Below are 21,752 nucleotides of genomic sequence, written 5' to 3'. Positions count from 1 at the left end.
TTTCAGCACAGGCAGGAGCATGTGGAGGAACTCTGGCTCAAGAGTAAAAGAATAGTTGCCCATGCACTAAATAGATATGTACCCAGTAGAATAGTTCATAACGGGAGGGAACCTCCATGGTATACAATCACTGCAAAGAAACCTCTAACGAAACAGAGATTACTACATAATAGACGTAAAACAAAGCGTAGGGCTACAGATAGAGAGATGATGAATGACACGCGTTTCGCTGTCAGGAAAGCAATGTGTGACGCCTTCAGTGACTACCGTAGCAGAATATTGTGAAATGGCATTTCACAAAATCCAAAGAAATTCTGGGAATATTTAGAGGCTGTTAGAGGTACCAAAGTTAGTGTCCAGTCCCCTAGTGAATGAGACAGGAACTGAAATTGAGAGTACCAAAGAAAAAGCTGAAATGCTATAAACTCCGTGCTATGAGGTCGAGCATTATTGTTCATCAGTACGAAGTCTGGGCGCACAGCAGCTAGCAACAACTGTACATGAGGCCCCAAGACCTCGTCATGATACGTCAGCAGTTAAACCTTTCCGATTCACCCGTACAATTTCATGAAGAGATGTTCGGGTGATCACCATAATCACTGCCGACACCATTAGCGATCCTCCTCAATATCGGTCTCTTTCCACAATGTTCGGGTCTCTAGATTGTGTTGCATATTCCATTCAGATGCTAATCCGTCGAGAACCACTCTCCAGACCAAATCGCGACTCATCTGTTAAAAGAGTATTGGCTCACTGTTCGACCAGGAGGCATGTTGACGACTACACTCTAGATGTTTCCTTTTGTGAAAACGCGTCAGAGGCCACTCTGTCAAAGCCTTCTGTACACCGTTTGCCTCGCTACAGCTCGTCCAGTGGATGCTGCGAGGACAGATGCAGTTGCTGCGCGTTACTAAGGCGGTACCGTCGTGCCCTTACAGCCACATAACGGTCCTCTCTGATGTCACGCGTGGTCGGCCCTGCCCTGGTCATCGTTATACAGTTTGTAAGTAGGCTGTTTAGGTTTTTATGTTGGTAACGCCACGTTTCGCTCCGTATGAAAATCACTGACTGTGCTGTGTGCAGCTTGTGGCTGATTTGCTTTGTTGGAATTTTTGCTATTGTAGTGTTGGGTAGTTGGATGTGAACAGCGCGTAGCGTTGCGTAGTAGGAGGTAAGCCGCCAGCAGTGGTGGATGTGGGGAGAGAGATGGCAGAATTTTGAGAGCGGACGATCTGGACGCGTGTCCATCAGAAAGAGTAAATTTGTAATACTGTATACCATGAACTGATATACATATGATGACTTTCGAGTTTTATTAAGATAAATACACTGTTTGTTCTCTATCAAAATCTTTCATTTGCTAACTATGCCTATCAGTAGTTAGTGCCTTCAGTAGTTAGAATATTTTATTTAGCTGGCAGTATTGGCGCTCACTGTATTGCAGTAGTTCGAGTAACGAAGATTTTTGAAAGGTGATTCATGAAGGGTATAGGTTATTGTTAGTCAGGCCCATTCTTTTGGAGGGATTATTGAAAGTCAGTTTGGGTTGCGCTAAAAATATTGTGTGTCAGTTTACTGTTGATCAGAATAAGTAAAGAGAGAAATGCCTGAGTACGTTCAGCTCTGCTCAGCTGTTTGGAAATCAAATAACGTAAGAGTTTTATCAGCACAGTAATTCATAAATTTTTCAAAGGGGACGTTTCATAAGTTTCTGTCTCTATAAACTGTAGCCACATCGGAGAAAGAACAGAACTATTCTTGTTAAGCCATCGGGCCACATGAGTTTGCGACTGTCCTGCTTCCATTCTTCCTATGGCCCTTCACCGCAGAGTGTGTGGTAGGCGTCTTGTCTGTTCCGTACTGCACTGTCTCTGACTGTGTACGCAGCAATTGTTGATGTGGGCCTACCACGCAAACACTATTCCGTTTGAATGGTGCCCTGACGTCATGGTTTTCCTTTGGTCGAAATGCCGTCTTCTGTGCAAAACACGATCAAACGGTCATCAAATGGTTCAAATGGCCCTAAGCACTATGGAACTTAACATCTGAGGCCATCAGTCCCCTAGACTTAGAACTAAGTAAACCTAACTAACCTAAGGACAGCACAAACATCCATGCCCGAGGAAGGATTCGAACCTGCGACCGTAGCAGCAGCGTGGTTCCGGACTGAAGTTCCTAGAACCGCTCGGCCACTGCGGCCGGCTCATACGGTCATCCTATGACAGTTTGTTTGATTATATCGAGAATTTGACACAGGACGGGAAAATAGCGGTTTTTTGCTTTAATTTTGGACACCAATGTAGTTTAATTTGATTAAAGCGCTTGTGCCTAGGTTTCTGGCAGGACCCCCATTTCGTTCGATGCTGAGGCGCTATTCCAGTACAGCTGGAGAGCCTCTGCAATGCTGTTCGAATTTAGGGGGCATACGAAGTGGGTTGAGGCGTGAACGGAGATATAGACTGAGGAGGAAGACGTGCTGGGGTAGTCCGTGCAATTGTGCAAAGCCGCTGTGCCAGGTAGGTGCAATGGTTGGCGCACATGCCTGGCGAGCAGGAGACCCGGGTTCAAATCCCGGCATTGGTATAAACTTTCATTCTTCACTTCAGTCCGCATATACGCATTGTACCGGGTGATAAAAAAGTCAGTATAAATTTGAAAACTGAATAAATCACGGAATAATGTAGATAGAGAGGTACAAATTGACACACATGCTTGGAATGACATGGGGTTCTATTAGAACCAAAAAAATACAAAAGTTCAAAAATGTCCGACGGATGGCGCTTCATCTGATCAGAATAAAATAATCAGCATAAAAAAGTAAGACAAAGCAAATATGACTTTCTTTACAGGAAATGCTCAATATGTCAACCATCATTCCTCAACAATAGCTGTAGTCGAAGAATAATGTTGTGAATAGCACTGTAAAGCATGTCCGGAGTTATGGTGAGACATTGGCGTCGGATGTTGTCTTTCAGCATCCTTAGAGATGTCAGTCGATCACGATACACTTGCGACTTCAGGTAACCCCAAAGCCAATAATCGCACGGGCTGTGGTCTGGGGACCTGGGAGGCCAAGCATGACGAAAGTGGCGGCTGAGTACACGATCATCACCAAACGACGCGCGCAAGAGATCTTTCACGCGTCTAGCAATATGGGGTGGAGCGCCAACCTGCATAAACATCGTATCAGCCAGGCTGGGGATGATGCGATTCTGTAACATATCGGCGTACCTCTCACCCGTAACGGTAGCAGTTACTGACGTTTTGCTGTCTAGCGCCATCTGTCGGACATTTTGTGAACTTTTTTTTTGTTCTAATAAAACCCCATGTCATTCCAAGCATGTGTGTCAATTTTTACCTCTCTATCTACATTATTCCGTGGTTTATTAAGTTTTCAAATTTATACCGACTTTTCGATCACCCGGTATTTTATGTTAAACAAAAACATTATTATAATAAACTCGTTAGATTAGCTATAGGTATTAGTACTGTACATCATGTAACCTGCAATGCCCTCTCTGTGCTGCTGCCGAACTTCTGCAACAATACAGTCCGTAAATTTCTGGCCCCTTGCTGTAGCAGCAAAACTACCAGTGATGTGATGTGAGGTGACGTGGTGTGATGCGGTGCAACGTTTCTTCCAGATGATCGCTTTGCGTTACCGGCGCGTGGGCCATGAGAGCGAAAGGTAATGTTGCAGCCGACACTCGTTCATCTCCTGTCGTCATCCTTTGTGCGACTGTAATTTGGCTGCCGGCGGCTGCGTGTTCACGGGTGAGGGAATTAACGAGTTCCGTCCGTTATTTGCGCCCGCACACGCTCCTCTGGCCACGTTATTAGATTACGCGTCTAACTAATTAGTTCATTATTATTACGCACGTCGTTGCGGCCACTGATTAAGTGTAACGATAGCTGTGATTAACATGCACGGCCGTGCACGAAATATTAATAGCTTCATTACCGACGCTTTTGATTTGCTTCGGAAACAGCTGCGGAACTTGTCGGCGGCTGCGAATGCGTATCGCGGAAATCACGTGGAAGGGGCTACTTTTTGGTTCGCTTTCCCTCCGCTGCCTTGGAGAACGAGCCCTGGCTCTTGACGGTAAACGCAAACGTGTTCGCGTTATACTTTAGGAGGGAGATGAAACTCAAGGCAATAGTGTTGAAGTTAAGGGGAGCGCGAGAACGGTCTTTTCGCCTCTCGCACAATGTACATTTGCAGCATGTATTATGAATGATAATACGGATTTTACAGGGACGCTGGAGGACAGTCGATTCAGATCAGTTACCAAGGCTCGGAAACGACTCAGAAAAAGTTACTAACCAATAATTTTAGATATGGTGTATAAGAAATTACTACATTTTGGAAAAACATCTGTTCGTTGTGCTCCACAGCTTTGGTAACCTATTCAAACGACATCGTGTAACGTTCTAAGCTGCCTTTAAAAGTATTCTTTAATAACACCGTTTTCCAGCACTGAGTTAACACCAAGAGCTACACTGGAATACAACGAAGTCAAAAAATTACCGCATTATCAAAAAATCGATTGGAATCTATACAGGGAATACGTAAACAGTAACATGTCTCGTTGAACCATTTCCTATTCTTCATTATCTTCTTTCATCCCAATATATCCTCCGCTACACTTTGTACCGTGCACTTCATTTCTTTCCACCTTTCCTCCACGTTCTCTCTTTTGTTCCGGGGTCTGTTGTTGTTGTTGTTGTTGTTGTCTTCAGTCTTGAGACTGGTTTGATGCAGCTCTCCATGCTACTCTATCCTGTCAATCTTCTTCATCTTCCGGTACCTATTGCAACCTACATCCTTCTGGATCTGCTTAGTGTATTCATCTCTTGGTCTCCCTCTATGATTTTTTACCCTCCACGTTGCCCTCCAATACTAAATTGGTGATCCCTTGATGCCTCAGAACATGTCCTACCAACCGATCCCTTCTTCTAGTCAAGTTGTGCCACAAACTCCTCTTCTCCCCAATTGTATTCAATACCTCCTCATTAGTTCTGTGATCTACCCATCTAATCTTCAGCATTCTTCTGTAGCACCACATTTCGAAAGCTTCTATTCTCTTCTTGTCCAAACGATTTATCTGCCATTATTTCACTTCCAAACATGGCTACACTCCATACAAATACTTTCAGAAACGACTTCCTGACACTTAAATCTATACTCGATGTTAACAAATTTCTCTTCTTCAGAAACGCTTTCCTTGCCATTGCCAGTCTACATTTTATATCCTCTCTAGGACCTCAAAATGGTTTTTGATTTCTATAGCATATTGTTCTTTAATGGCACTCTCTCGTAGTTTCTCAACATTCAAAGCAGGTTATGATGCCCCCTTCATATGCATGTAGGTGAACATGAGCTTAAGCCTGCACACAATGAGGAAGTGGTCTGACGCACAGTCGGCTCCTCTACACAACTGACGTCCATGACTCTTTGGTTATAGCGCTGGTCCACCAAGATGTGATCTATCTGGTTGGTGGTTCTTCCATCTGGTGAACACCATGTCCCCTTATGTATTCTCTTGTGTTCGAAGTAAATCGAACTTATTCTCAGGTTCTCTGAGATAGCTAAATTGATCAAATGGTTCAAATGGCTCGGAGCACTATGGGACTCAACTGCTGTGGTTATTAGTCCCCTAGAACTTAGAACTACTTAAACCTAACTAACCTAAGGACATCACACACATCCATGCCCGAGGCAGGATTCGAACCTGCGACCGTAGCAGTCGCACGGTTCCGGTCTGCGCGCCTAGAACCGCGAGACCACCGAGGCCGGCTAAATTGATCATCCTCTGACCATTCTCATTGGTCTCATCATGCAAACTGTGGTCCTATGGTTGGTATGTAGAATTCTTCTTTTCCTGCTTTTTCCATTAAAATCTCCCAGCACTATTCTGATATTTCTAGTTGGTGTGCTCTCAATTGTTTGTTCTAGTTGGTCATAGAACTCTTCCTTTTCCTCATCTCTTTTATCCTCTTTTGGGGCATGAAAATTGATAGATGTGATATCTGACACTTGGTTTCCAAGTACTACGCAGCTCGTATGCCAGATGGAAGACGGGCGAAGATGGCACTAGTGGGGAAACCAAACACCAAACGCCCCATTGGATGACCAAGGCCACGCTGGATGGACGACCTGGCGAAGGACCTAGCAGCCCTGGGAATTGAAGACACCTGGAGGAACCGGGCACAAAACAGGAAGGAATGGAGGCAGTTTGTGGAAGCAGCGCGTGGTCTGCGGGGCCTGTGATCGCTGAATATCTGTCTCGTATCATACCTCTATATTAGCCCTACAAACACCTTCCGACCGAAGTTCCGAGACTAATTTTATTCCTGTATAAGAGGCGATCAAAGAGTTTCTGTTCGAAGGCCGGAAGAATCGATGTGCCAATCGGTCAAAATCGCCCTGAGCATTGAGGCAAACATCGCAACTATCCACCATGTTGAAGATACTCGTTTGGGAAAACGCCGTGTCCTGCCACTTGCGGAACTCCATTACTGCATGCTGCACATCCTCGTCCGACAGCAATCTTCGACCCTTCAGGGCCTTTTTTTAATGGACCAATAGCGTGATAATCGCATGGGACGAGTTCAGGAATATAGATAGGCTGGTCGAGTGTCTCCCAATTGAGTTGGCGTAACGATATTTACGATATGTGGGCATGTGTTATCATGAAGCTGAAGCACGAAACTTGGCGCATCATTCCACAACGATGGTTTTTCAGAGACACGTTGCGCCATACACATTCTTCATTATCCGATGGATTTCTACCGGTGGTTGTCCTTCGGTAGCCAAGAAAAGACTAACAGCACCTTGGCCCAGCTTGGACACATTTGGAGGCATTTACCGCACGTACGTCGGGAGGAGACGAATGCCACACTAATCCGTTGCCTACATCTTCTTTTGCTACTGCCTTTATCCCGCATTGTGCGCAGGGTCGGCAGGGTTAAGGACGGAATTGGTATGGTTAATTTTAAGGGGTGGCCGGATGCCCTTCCTGCCGCCACCCCATACCCCCCAGGACGGTAGTAGTTTACCCCAGCTGTCTGCGTCTAGTGCAAATCGTGAAATAGTGTGAATGTGTTTCAAATGTCTGCGAGTCGTGTAACTGAGGCGGGACGTCGGGACCAGCCCGGTATTCACCTAATAGGATGTGGAAAACCGCCTAAAAACCACATCCAGGCTGGCCGGCACACCGGCCGTCGTCGTTAATCCACCGGGCGGATTCGATCCGGGACCGGCGCGCCTACCCGAGTCCAGGAAGCAGCGCGTTAGCGCTCTCGGTTACCCTGGCGGGTAATCCGTTGCCTAATCTCGGTGCTTAAATACACGCATCGGAGTCACGCTACATTGCAAATACGCTGCAGCAACGTCCTCAAACGGAAACGTTTTGATCGACTATTACGTAGGCTGTCCCAGAAAAGTTGCTATAAACTTCGAGGAATTGTAGAGAGCGTCTTGAGGTACAAATCGAGGATGAGAGCCCGTGTCTCAACATGTCTTCCAACGACGCTATAGAGCGTCGAATTTACGGGCTCCGGCGTCTGCTGATCGCGACTGATTGTCACGATCGCCAGAGGAGAAGACGGAGTTAGCTGTTGCCTAGACACGCCTTGTCTCCTATGAATGTGAGGGTCTTTTTGCCAGCCAGATAACGGTTTTGGACACAGGTTTCCAAAAGCAGTTTATTTCTCGCCTGTATACCAAAAACACCGGAAATTTTACAGGGTTCCAGGAGAAAAAGAGCGGATGGAAAATTGCATCTGAAACTTTCAACCACCGAGACAACAGAGCATCGCATTCATAGGAGACAAGCCCCTTCTACACCGCAGCTATCTCCACCTTCTCCTCAGGCGATCGTGGCCATCAGGCGCGATCACTGAATAACAAACAAACTTACGAGACGTCCCGCCTACGGCCCGTCTATGTACAAAGTCATGTTTGCTGCCGAAGCGGTGTCGTTATGGCTGGGGCTGGTGCCTATAATTTCGACACTTCGAAGCGTCGCTGGATGACGTTTCCTGCCACGCGTTCCTGACCTCAATTTGTTCATCAAGACAACCCGTCGAAGATCGTCGCAACATTTCTGAGACACCTTGTGTGTGAGACGGCTTCTCGGTAGCTATGGTGGCAGCTTGAATTAACAAATGTAAACAAGCAATGTCCATTCGACCAGTCAGTTGTGAGCAGACAGAATTAAGTATTGGGCGTACGGCCGCAGTGGGTCAGAGTTATTGTCCACAAATTAGAACGAAGCAACGAAATGAATACTTCCAAATCAAGTTTTCAAGGCGTTTTCCAGAATTCTTTAAAGAAGAGAACAGTGTGTGCAACGTGTGTCTCGCAGACCTTGACTCCAGAACAAAAAGGACGCATGGATGCTTGATGTGAATTGACTGACATGGAAGAACGTGGACAGTTCCTTCTGGAGAAAATCACCACGGAAGACAACTTAGTGTCAACAATACGAATCTAACACAAAACGACAAACAGCGGAATGGTTCTCTTATGCTTTACTAAGACCGAAGGATGTTCGAATGTGACACTAGTGAAAAAACATCCCAAAGGACTTTTCTGCAAACTTAACGTCGTTGTATGAACGTTCTGCGGGTTGTACTCTAGTAAAGGGAGCCCATGTAGAATACATGAAGCGTTAAGACCACCATATTAGGTTTCCTCTATTTTTTGTTAATCCATTAACGAAACTCTTTCGACTGACAGGGTACATCATCGATATAGTCTCGCGTTGATAAGATAATACGATGCATATGTGCCTGTACCACTGAATAAATGTTCAAATTTGTGTGAATTCCTATGGGACCAAACAGCTGAGGTCATTGGTCCCTAGACTTACACACTACTTAAACTAATTTATGCTAAAGACAACACACACATCATTGCCCGAGGGAGGACTCGAACCTCCGGCGGGAGACCACTGAATACTACAGCCGTCTGTACAAGTCTCCAAAATGTTTCAAAGAATGACTGCTGTTTGATTAAGTTATAAGCTACGTACTCTATAAAGCACATTGCCGGCCGCTGTGGCCGAGCGGTTCTACGCGCTTCATTGCGGAACCCCGAGACCGCTTCGGTCGCAGTTTCGAATCCTGCCTCGGGCATGGTTGTGTGTGATGTCCTTAGGTTAGTTAGGTTTAAGTAGTTCTACGTTCTAGGGGACTGATGACCTCAGATGTTGAGTCCCATAGTGCTCAGAGCCATATGAACAATTTTTTAACTCACATTGATGAGCCAAATCATGATGATCTTCTTCCTAAAGGCTTGTTGGTCCACCTATGAAACGTGTTACAGCAGTGTTTAAGTGTGGCAAAGATTCTATAAATCCTTGGTAAGTTTCCGGTGGTAAACGACATCATATACAGGGTGTTTCAAAAATGACCGGAATATTTGAAACGGCAATACAAACTAAACGAGCAGCGATAGAAATACACCGTTTGTTGCAATATGCTTGGGACAACAGTACATTTTCAGGCAAACAAACTTTCGAAATTACAGTAGTTACAATTTTCAACAACAGATGGCGCTGCAGTCTGGGAAACTCTATAGTACGATATTTTCCACGTATCCACCATGCGTAGCAATAATATGGCGTAGTCTCTGAATGAAATTACCCGAAACCTTTGACAACGTGTCTGGCGGAATGGCTTCACATGCAGATGAGATGTACTGCTTCAGCTGTTCAATTGTTTCTGGATTCTGGCGGTACACCTGGTCTTTCAAGTGTCCCCACAGAAAGAAGTCATAGGGGTTCATGTCTGGCGAATAGGGAGGCCAATCCACGCCGCCTCCTGTATGTTTCGGATAGCCCAAAGCAATCACACGATCATCGAAATATTCATTCAGGAAATTAAAGACGTCGGCCGTGCGATGTGGCCGGGCACCATCTTGCATAAACCACGAGGTGTTCGCAGTGTCGTCTAAGGCAGTTTGTACCGCCACAAATTCACGAAGAATGTCCACATAGCGTGATGCAGTAATCGTTTCGGATCTGAAAAATGGGCCAATGATTCCTTTGGAAGAAATGGCGGCCCAGATCAGTACTTTTTGAGGATGCAGGGACGATGGGACTGCAACATGGGGCTTTTCGGTTCCCCATATGCGCCGGTTCTGTTTATTGACGAAGCCGTCCAGGTAAAAATAAGCTTCGTCAGTAAACCAAATGCTGCCCACATGCATATCGCCGTCATCAATCCTGTGCACTATATCGTTAGCGAATGTCTCTCGTGCAGCAAAGGTAGCGGCGCTGAGGGGTTGCCGCGTTTGAATTTTGTATGGATGGAGGTGTAAACTCTGGCGCATGAGACGATACGTGGACGTTGGCGTCATTTGGACCGCAGCTGCAACACGGCGAACGGAAACCCGAGGCCGCTGTTGGATCACCTGCTGCACTAGCTGCGCGTTGCCCTCTGTGGTTGCCGTACGCGGTCGCCCTACCTTTCCAGCACGTTCATCCGTCACGTTCCCAGTCCGTTGAAATTTTTCAAACAGATCCTTTATTGTATCGCTTTTCGGTCCTTTGGTTACATTAAACCTCCGTTGAAAACTTCGTCTTGTTGCAACAACACTGCGTTCTAGGCGGTGGAATTCCAACACCAGAAAAATCCTCTGTTCTAAGGAATAAACCGTGTTTTCCACAGCACACTTGCACGTTGTGAACAGCACACGCTTACAGCAGAAAGACGACGTACAGAATGGCGCACCCACAGACTGCGTTGTCGTCTATATCTTTCACATCACTTGCAGCGCCATCCGTTGTTGAAAATTGTAACTACTGTAATTTCGAAAGTTTGTTCGCCTGAAAATGTACTGTTGTCCCAATCATATTGCAACAAACGGTGTATTTCTATCGCTGCTCGTTTAGTTTTTATTGCCGTTTCAAATATACCGGTTATTTTTGAAACACCTGTATCTACACACAGGTCACATAGTTCCCGTAAAACTGAATACGCGTAGTTCCGGGCGCGGACCTGTCACCCGTAACGTCCAAGGTGTATTCCATCGGGTTCAGATCACACTAATTTGCTGACCAATACCTCACCATGACTTCACTATTACACTCCTCAAACCACTGCAGCGCGATTCTGTCCTCGTGATACTGACAGTTATGATGCTGGTAGATGTCGTCGTTGTCGGGGAAGACATCAAACATAAAGCGATGGCTGAATTTTCTCATGTTGAGAAATGGAAGTAGAGATCTCTTTTACTTGGTAAAAAACAGTGTAGAATCCTTACCAGATAGGGTTAACGGAGTCCATCAAGAAAGTTCAAAGAAGGCCAACTCATTTTCTATTATCGCGAAATAAGGGAGAGAGTGTCAGCGACATGATGCAGGATTTGGGGTGGACATCATTAAAACAAAGGCCTTTTTCGTCGCTGCGGGATCTTCTCACGAAATGTCAGTCACCAACTTTCTCCTCCGAATGTGAAAAGATTTTGTTGACGCCTGCCCACAAAGGAAGAAAGGATCATCATAATAAAGTAAAGGAAATCAGAGATCGCACAAAAATATATAGTTGTTCACTTTTCCCACTCGCTGTGCGAGAGTAGAATAATAAAGAATTATTGTGAAGGGGGTTCAATAAATCACTTAATAGTGATTTGTAGAGCATCGATGTAGATGTAGATGTAGCGGTAGATGTAGATGTACTGGTAGGAGCGGGAAGGAAGTGGTAATGTACAGAGCCGAAACTGCGTTACACATTGTGTTCTAAATAATTTGTACACAGAAATTCAAACTTTAGTACTAAAACCTAAAAAGCTTGTTTTAACTTTTTACAGGATAAATAACTCACGCTATGTTCTTCATATACAATTTATGATACAGCTTGCTACAAAAAGTAACAGTTTAGGAGTGTGACGGTGATCCACAACAAAACAAACTGCAACTAGAAATTTCACACACTAACTATGGCTTAGCAAAGGAACGTTTCAAAACGGACATCAATTTTATAGACTTAGATAACAAGTATATAATTTAAAGCATCAATTTGAAAACTTAGCTCTGCTTTCGCGAATTTAAACGTAATTCAATTGCAGAAGAATGATCTTGCAATTACCGTATAAATAATTAAACTTGTAAAGACGTTATAGGAAAGTTAACTGCAGTAACAGATTTTAAAAGGAGCAATAATAATTAAATGACTGTAGGAGCTGACACATCTCATTACAAACAATGATAGTTCCAAGAAACAGTCCGGAACCGCGCGACTGCTACGGTCGCAGGTTCGAATCCTGCTTCGGGCATGGATGTGTGTGATGTCCTTAGGTTAGTTAGGTTTAATTAGTTCTAAGTTCTAAGGGACTGATGACCACAGATGTTAAGTCCCATAGTGCTCAGAGCCATTTGAACCATTTTTTAGTTCCAAGAAAACAGTAGACAGCTTACAATTAAATAGCGATTTCCTGTAACTAACAACAAGTAATAATTACCGTTACAGCATAACAAATGAAAACATTAACTACCTTACAGCACTACAGGTTAAATCCAGATAACTTAAGAGCCTGGCTCCAATTAATAACATACAAGTACAAGACCCACTGTCATATATCTGCTTCCTGTGTTTTTAACAGAGTTCCAGTCATCAAGGTGGCTTTTACAATGCGTTAAAAAGGAAGACACGTTGGGTAGAAATACTTCAAACATACATTTGTTACAAAAGCAACCAACATAACTAAAACATAAGGGATGGCACTTACATACACTTGTTAGTGCAGTAGTTATCATTATAATATTAACAAAGCACGACCAACTTGAGGTCACATTGCTCTTCAAACGTTGACATGAGAATAAACAAAACTCGGCTTTCAGATGTAACCAGTGTGTGGGAGCAGAGTTAAGTAGTACAAAAATTCTCACCGCTTTCTGTAAGACTCGGGAGAAGGAAAGCACCGTCGAATAGTTTAGCTGTCTAGATCAGCTAGAGTTAATACGCTGGCGACAGGATGCCAGAGTAAGAGTAATTGACAAGATTCCTCCCCTCTCCCCCCCCCCCCCCCCCCCCGCCCAGTTGCCTGCCACAATGTCCCCAGTTCATTACAAGCTCCACAAGAGCCCGCTGCACAGAATTCCAAATAAGCGCCAAGTGTCTCCATCTGCTCTTCAGGATGCTAATAGAGCCCTTCGAGATACACGTGCCTCTAGCAACGACAAGCCGGACCAAGCTACTATTCAGGTAACAGCCACCTTAACTTCAAAATGGTTCAAATGGCTCTAAGCACTATCTTACTTAATATCTGAGGTCATCAGTACCCCTAACGTAGAACTACTTAAACCTAACTAACCTAAGGACATCACACACATAGCCGCCCGAGGCTGGATTCGAACCTACGACCATAGCAGCAGGGCGGCTCCGGACTGAAGCGCCTAGAAGCGCTGGGCCACGGCGGCCGGCTCCACCTTAGGTATCGTCGCAATCCGCGTCAGCCGGCCGTTGTGGCTGAGCGGTTCTAGGCGCTTCAGTCCGGAGCCGCGCTGCTGCTATTGTCGTAGGTTCGAATCCAGCCTCGGGCAGCTATGTGTGTGATGTCCTTAGGTTAGTTAGGTTCAAGTGGTTCTAAGTTTAGGGGACTGATGACCTCAGACGTTAACTCTCATAGTGCTCAGAGCCATTTGAACCATCAGGCCGCGTCACGCTGCATTTCGCGGAGGACCACCACACAGCCTTCGGCGCTGCTCTCGAAGAGAACCCCTCGGCAACGTGTACGAGCCCAAATAGCTACCGAGCGAGGTGGCGTAGTCGCTAGCGCACTGGACTCGCATTCGGGAAGACAAACGGTTGAATCCCACGTCCAGCCAAATGCCGGGATGGTTCCTTTAAAAGGGCACGGCCGACTTCCTTCCCCGTCTTTCCCTAATCCGATGAGACAGATGACCTAGCTGTCTGGTCTCCTCCGCCAAAACAACCCAACCCCAACCCAAATAGCTTCGCGGTCGATGCACAAGAAACCCTGTGACGGAAAAATTTCGAAAGAGCAATCGAATTATCCAAGAAGTCGTGGACGCAGCCAAACCATCGCAAAAGAATTTTATAGAAGCAAATCGAACTGCTCAAGCAAGAGTGATTCCATCATTCGTCTCTGCACCGCTTGTGTGATGCCTCTGCCGCGTCAGGTACCGCTACGCCACCAGGCAGTATTCAGCCTCGCGGTGAGCAATGGTCATAATGTCTTTTCTCGTCATTGTAAGAGTATTGTGGGTCAACTGCTACTACCCGATGATAGCCTGAGTCGGCCGCTAGCGCTCTCGTTTTCTTCTGCGATCGCCGCCGTACACGGCAGACCACTTATCGACTCTGTGTACAGTGGCAGCTTGGACGATAGCGTACTGCTGTTCATTTTTTTTTTTTCGCTTGACCTGAAGCACACATAGTGAAGGGGAGTACGCATCGCAGTCGGAGGCAAAAATGCTGAGAACTGTATCTTTACTATCAATTTTTAGCGTACCTATAATAATATCCCATTTACAAAGGGTGATTTTTTTTGCAGCCGGCTGGGGTGGCCGACCGGTTCTAGGCGCTTCAGTCCGGAACCGCGCGACTGCTACTGTCGCAGGTTCGAATTCTGCCTCGGGCATGGATGTGTGTGATGTCCTTATGTTAGTTAGGTTTAAGTAGTTCTACGTTCTAGGGGACTGATGACCTCAGAAGGTAAGTCCCATAGTGCTCAGAGCCTTTTGAACCATTTTTGAACCACCTTCACAGTTCTCTGTTATTCCAATCTCGTATCGCGTATTATCGCGAAATATGGGAGAGAGTGTCTCTGAAATGATACAGGATTTGGGGTGGATATCATTAAAATAAAGGCGTTTTTTGTTGCGACGGAATCTTCTCACGAAATTCCCATCACCAACTTTCTCCTTCGAGTGCGAAAATATTTTGTTGACACAGACCTACATAGGGAGAAACGATCACCACGATAAAATAAGAGAAATCAGAGCTCGCACGGAAAGATATAGGTGTTCGTTCTTTCCGCACGCTATACCAAATTGGAATAATAGAGAATTGTGAAGGTGGTTTGATGAACCCTCTGCCAGGCACTTAAATGTGATTTGCAGAGTATCCACGTAGATGTAGATGTAGAGTGTCTACCAGCTTGCACAGTGTCTTGTTCACAACTTGGTTCCATGGCTCTGTGGTGTCTGCGCCACACTCGAAACCTACCGTCATCTCTTACTGACTGAAATCGGGACTCACCTGACCAGGCCGCGGATTCCCAGTCGTCTACGATGCGACCGATATTGTCGTGAGCCCAGGAGAGGTGCTGCAGGCGATGTCGTGCTGTTAACAAAGGCACTCACGTCGGTCGTCTGTTGCCACTGCCCATAACACCAAATTTCGCCGCACTGCTCTAACGGATATTTTCGTCGTTTGTTCCATAATGATTTCTGCAGTATCTCACTCAGTGTTGCTTGTCTCTAAGCACTGACAACTCTAAGCAAACGCCGCTGCTCTCGGTCGTTAAGTGAAAGATGTCGGCCACTTTGCTGTCTGTGGTGAGAGATAATGCCTGACATATGATTTTCCCTGCACGCAATTCACACTGTGGATCTCGGAATATTGAATTACCTAACGATTTCCAAAATGGAATGTCTCGTGCGTCTAGTTCCAACTACCACTGCGCGTTGAAAGTCTTAATTCCCGTAACGCGGCCATAATCACCTGGGAAACCTTTTCACATGAATCTCTGAGTGTGAATGAGAGTTCCGTCGATGCACTATGCTTTTATACATTGCGTACGCGATACTACCGCAGCATTTACATGTGAATATCGCTAACCCATGACTTTTGTCACCGGTGTAATTTGCAGTCATGCAGATCTAAAGAGCTGTGCCATTCATTTCATCAGGAATAATTTCTGTGAGAGTCGTCTGCGTTTGCTTATGATCAGCCAGGCGAAGATACTGTCCAGTAGTCAATAGTATTATCAGCTAAAAATGTGTGACGGTGGCTAAGTCCGTGCGATAAATCGTTTGTCTACGCTGAGAACAGCAGTGCTAATACGCTTCCTTGAGGGACAGCGATTGTTAATAAATTATTTCGAATTCTCCCACCAGCCCTTTATGATACTGACGACAAACTAAGGAGCGATATTCTACAGCTGGCTGCGCTGCGTTATTCGTATGCGGTTTTCTTTTTTAGAAAAAAATGTGTGTTTAGACTTAGATGTGAAATCATAGCTAAGGTGCTCATGGTTATAATGCTCGTACCTTACAATGCGTGACTAAGGAGCAGCGGCTGCGCGTTGAGGTCAGATTGCATCAATGTGGTGGCAGGGAGCAGGTCCCCTTATCTGACTGCTTCTTTAATAAGGCAGAGGGCGGGGGCCTGCGTCTTAATTGTTATTTCTGTAGCCGCTGTCAGAGGCGGGGCGCCACCTCCGCGGCTGTGGGTGGCGGTGGGGGAAGCGCCGCGATAGCAGATAGCCGAGGAATGGGATCTGACCAAACAGAGCACCCCGCTCGCAGGTACGCGTTATCTGGCCGCGGCGCGCGGCGCTCTGCTCTGTTTGTCCTCTCGGCGCCGGCCCGTCTGTCTGCTGGACCATCCGTCCTGGCCACGCAGGCACCGTCTACTACGCATCCGTCTCTCATATTATAAGCAGCAATCAGCACCAGACATTCGACGTCCGCTAATGAATAAAAGAAAAAAAGTAAGGAGAATTTGGTTCTAACTTCTCGTCGACAAAGAGATCTTACAAGGAAAACACGGCAAATGCCATACGCGAGTTTCCCGGAAACTTCGCTCAGTCAAAATAAGAGAACATGTGACAACGTGTCTAGGCTTATCCTTAAATACTCTACCGTTCCTGAGGAAAAGACGGTCAAAGTTTTCGAAGTAATTCAGATGCCCTTTAGAATGAGCTTATCTCAGCCGAAATGGAGGCACAGTGGCTAACGTAGAGGTCTCTCACTTTTTGCGTCCTATATTCGAAACCTAATTATTCTTTTGATTCATTTTATATTTTATTTTTTTCATTTACCTGCCGATTTCCGTAGAAGTATAGTACGCGAATGCTTCTTATCTGCCGGCCGCTGTGGCCGAGCGTTTCTTTGCGCTTCAGTCCAGAACCACGCTGCTGCTAACGGTCACATGTTCCAATCCTGCCTCGGGCATGGATGTGTGTGATGTCCTTAGGTTAGTTAGGTTTAAGTAGTTCTAAGTCTAGGGGACTGATGACCTCAGATGTTAAGTCCCATAGAGCTTAGAGCCATTTGAACCGTTTTTGAGCTTCTTATCAAGATAGGGGTACAAGGGCGTTATATTAACAGCAAAATTACAACTGCGTTTCACAGTGTAATCAATTTATCACAAATATATCATGTATCTTGAATATACACTGAAGAACCAAAGAAACTGAAACTTCCTGGCAGATTAAAACTGTGTGCCGGACCGAAACTAGAACTCGGGACCTTTGCCTTTCGCGGGAAAGTGCTCTACCATCTGAGCTACCCAAGCACGACTCACGACCCGTCCTCACAGCTTCACTTCCGCCAGTACTTCGTCTCCTACTTTCCAAATTTCACAGAAGCTCTCCTACGAACCTTGGAGAACTAGCACTCCTGGAAGAAAGGCGGAAACATCCCTCAGGCTGTGGCTAGGCCATGTCTCCGCAATGTCCTTTCCCGAGGTACTGGCGGAAGTAAAGCTGTCAGGACGGGGCGCGAGTCGTGCTTGGGTAACTCAGATGGTAGAGCACCTGCCCGCGAAAGACAAAGGTCCCGAGTTCGAGTCTCGGCCCGCAACACAGTTTTAATCTTCCAGGAAGTTTCATATCAGCGCACACTCCGCTGCAGAGTGAAAATGTCATTCTGGAGCCAAATAAACTGTTATACCTGCCTAATGTCGTGTAGGGCCCCCGTGAGCACACAGAAGTGCCGCAACACGACGTGGCGTGGACTCGACTAATGTCTGAAGTAGTGTTGGAGGAGACCGTCACCATGAATCCTGCAGGGCTGTACATACATCAGTAGGAGTGTGAGGGGGTGGAGATCTAAACAGCACGTTGTAAGGCATCCCAGATATGCTTAATAATGTTCGTGTCTGGTGAAATTTTTGAACTCAGAAGCGTGTTCTGGGAGCACACTGAAGTAACTGTGGACGTATGGGATGTCGCATTGTCCTGCTGGAATATCCCAAGTCCATCGGACTGTACAATGGACATGGATCGATGCAGGTGATCAGACAGGATGCTTAGGTACGTGTCACCTGTCAGTCGTATCTAGACGTACCAGGGGTCCCATATCACTCCAACTGCACACGTCCCACACCATTACAGAGCCTCCACCAGCTTGAACAGTCCCCTGCGGACATGCTGGGTCCATGAATTCATGAGACTGTCTTCATACCCGTACACGTCCATCCGCTCGATACAATTTGAAACGAGACTCGTACTATCAGGCAACGTGTTTCCAATCATCAACAGTCCAATGTCGGTACCCAATACATTATCCTGCAACGCTCTTACCAGCTGAGCTATCTAATCACGACTGACGAGCTACCCTTGTGGGTATACATTCGCCAGTACCTTTATCCTCCATTTCCTACTTCGAAGAAATTCTCTTAGCTGTCTGCGTGATTAGCAGTCTTCTCGTCCTGTAGTGCTACCTCCACAAGGTATGCAGGAGAACTGGTGGTACCCGAAGTGTCGAAATGAGCCGTAAACGAAATGTTTTTTCAGATGAAAAATAGTCCTTTCAAGTAATTTAATGCAAATATGAACCCAAGCATAAAGAGTACTGTGAGTCTGATAGATTTCGAACTTGTGTTCACACTTTAGCGTAAGAATCATCCACAAAAGAAATAATAATTTGGAGAATGCGCTCTCTTAGTCTTTTCTGGAGAAGGATATTACGGCTACAAAATTGGGAAGATCAACAGCCACCCAGGAGATAAGCGATTTGTTGTAATATTTTTAAATTTGTGTTAGGGACTGAAAACTCATGAAGTCAAGATTGCGCACGAAATCTTGATTACTAGTTTCGGCTAACAGTCTAGCCATCTTCAGATCGTAAGACATTCCTGGTTAGTGTTGGTGCCATTACGGCTTTACAAACGGTTAAAATCTTCCGTAAAACGACAACATCCACATGTAACATAATTGAAAATAACTTTTCATCGGTAATGGCCTGTTAACTGAACGTTGGTCATAAAACACTGTTATGCCTTTAGAACTTAGCAGCTGACATAGTATTTACAACACACCATTCACATGTACCACGTTGCAGCAATATACATCTGATGATCTCTATTACGAGTTGATATAAATACTGACTGTGTGAGTTACTAAGTGCCCCGGCTTAACGTCTTTGTTTTATGACCATCGTTCATTTACACTGGCCACGAACGATGAAAAGCTGTTTTTATCTCATGTACGGATGTTGTCATTTTAAGAAATATTTTAACGGTGTGTGTGGCTGCGATGATACCAACACTAATGTTTTATGAACTGAAAATGGCTAGATTGTTAGCCGAAACTAGTAATCAGTCCAAGTAACGAATCTTTCATGAGCCATCTTGACTTCATAGGTTTTCAATCTTGGCATTAATAAAATAATAAAAAAAGAATTTTTTTACTGGCTCAGTTTTTTAGCTCGGAGCAATTGCCCCCCTGCTGGTCGTTCTCGAGAACCCTCTGGAAATAAGGGCGCCTGCCGCGCACTATAAGGGCAGTAGGGTCGGCACGGAGAATTCCGCTGCCCACGTCCGGCTAAACGAGTTTTTATGGCGCTTTAATTTGGCCTTGCGTGTGAGGAGCCGGCCGTTCTCCACAATCTGGGTCGCAACCCTTGGGGCCGTTGCCTGCTACGTACAGTACCAATAACATTTCTGCTCGCCTCTTCTGTACACTCGGCATTTTTTGCATGAATGTTGTGTCCTCCACAATGTGTCCCTTTTGTTTCCACCACCTCAAATCTTTTTTGTGTCCAGAAGCCAAATAAAAATATCTGTAAAGAAACTGAGTTTCGCAACCATGGGGACATTACCCATCATGAAAGCGTTTCTTGTCACTGTTCGTTACGAAGATATGAACAACAATACTTCTTTTTTAAATAGCACCACTATTTTTTATTGCGTAGTCTACTGCCATTTGTCCTATTCGAAAATATTCCACAGTGTACCATTCACGAGAGTGCATCAAAGAAGAGAAGGTGGAAACGTTACTCATCGATGGAAAATGTAGTAAGCATGAAACCTGTTTTTGACAGTACTTTCTTTTTGTTACACTACTGGCCATTAAAATTGCTACACCAATAAGAAATGCACATAATAAACGGGTATTCATTGGACAAATATATTATGCTAGAACTGACATATGATTACATTTTCACGCAATTTGGGTGCATAGATCCTGAGAAATCAGTACCGAGAACAACCAAATCAGGCCGTAATAACGGCCTCGATACGCCTGGGCATTGAGTCAAACAGAGCTTGGATGGCGTGTACAGGTACAGCTGCCCATGCACCTTCAACACGGTACCACAGTTCATCAAGAGTAGTGACTGGCGTATTGTCAGGAGCCAGTTGCTTTGCCACCATTGACCAGGCGTTTTCAATTCGTGAGAGATTTGGAGAATGTGCTGGCCAGGGCAGCTGTCAAAAATTTTCTGTATCCAGAAAGGCCCGTACAGGACTTACAATATGCGGTCGTGCATTATCCTGCTGAAATGTACGGTTTGGCAGGGATCGAATGTCTGTGATGCACCGTCAAGGATAACCGCAACCATGGTCTCCGACCTGATAGTCCATGCAGCTGCAACTTCGACGAACTGTTCGTGCGTGCAGATGGTTGTTGTCTTGCAAACGTCTCGATCTGTTGACTCAGGGATCAATCCGTTACAGCCACGCGGATAAGATTCCTGTCATCTCGACTGCTAGTGATACGAGGCCTTTGAGATCCAGCACCGGCGCCAACCTTGTGTGAATGCCAGTAGTGTAGTTTAAGTTCTTCTAATATTCGAATATGTGGTGTGGATCGGGACTCTCTTAAAACGTATTTATACCCGTTAGTGATTTGTACGCTTCTGCAGTGCTTTTGTTGTTCAGGAGTGCAATGGAATGTTCCTTCGGACATGTATCGGCGGCTACAGCCGTTACGAAAGACATTAAATGATCTGATGAGGTCCTTCAGGCACCTAGGTTTCACAAACACAGTGCTTTTTTTACATCATAGTTACCTTACGTCCGAACAAGCCAGGAAGGCCCAACGGTACTGACAGGCCGCCATGTCACCCTCAGCCTACAAGCGTCACTGGATGCGGATATGGAGGGGCATGAGGTCAACAAACCACTCTCCCGACCGTATGTCAGTTTACGAGACCGGAGCCGCTACTTCTCAATGAAGAAGCTCCTTAGTTTGCCTCACAAGGGCTGAGTGCACCCCGCTTGCCAACAGCGCTCGGCAGACCGGATGGTCACCCATCCAAGTGCTAGCCCAGCCCGACAGCGCTTAACTTCGGTGATCTGACGGGAACCAGTGTTACCACTGCGGCAAGGCCATTATAGTTACCTAAGAAATAACAATTTTAACACCGTGAAGAGTATTAAAATGATTTGAGTACCTATAGTGACAATATGAGTAAATAATACCACGAACTGTCTAAGGCGCTACAGTCATGGACTGTGCGGCTGGTCCCGGCGGAGGTTCGAGTCCTCCCTAGGGCATGGATGTGTGTGTTTGTCCTTAGGATAATTTAGGTTAAGTAGTGTGTAAGCTT

The 21,752-nt window shown here is 45.6% G+C and overlaps 1 pseudogene; it reads right to left on the bottom strand.

Moving 5' to 3' along the window:
- Positions 1–21,421: 21,421 nt before the first annotated feature.
- LOC126191785 (5S ribosomal RNA) lies at positions 21,422–21,539 on the bottom strand (annotated as a pseudogene).
- Between the last annotated feature and the right edge of the window lie 213 nt (positions 21,540–21,752).

This window comes from Schistocerca nitens, chromosome 6, assembly GCF_023898315.1.
Source record: "Schistocerca nitens isolate TAMUIC-IGC-003100 chromosome 6, iqSchNite1.1, whole genome shotgun sequence".
NCBI classification, from domain to species: domain Eukaryota; kingdom Metazoa; phylum Arthropoda; class Insecta; order Orthoptera; family Acrididae; genus Schistocerca; species Schistocerca nitens.
Note: the sequence above shows the minus strand (reverse complement) of the source record. Positions and strands in the feature narration are given on the sequence as shown.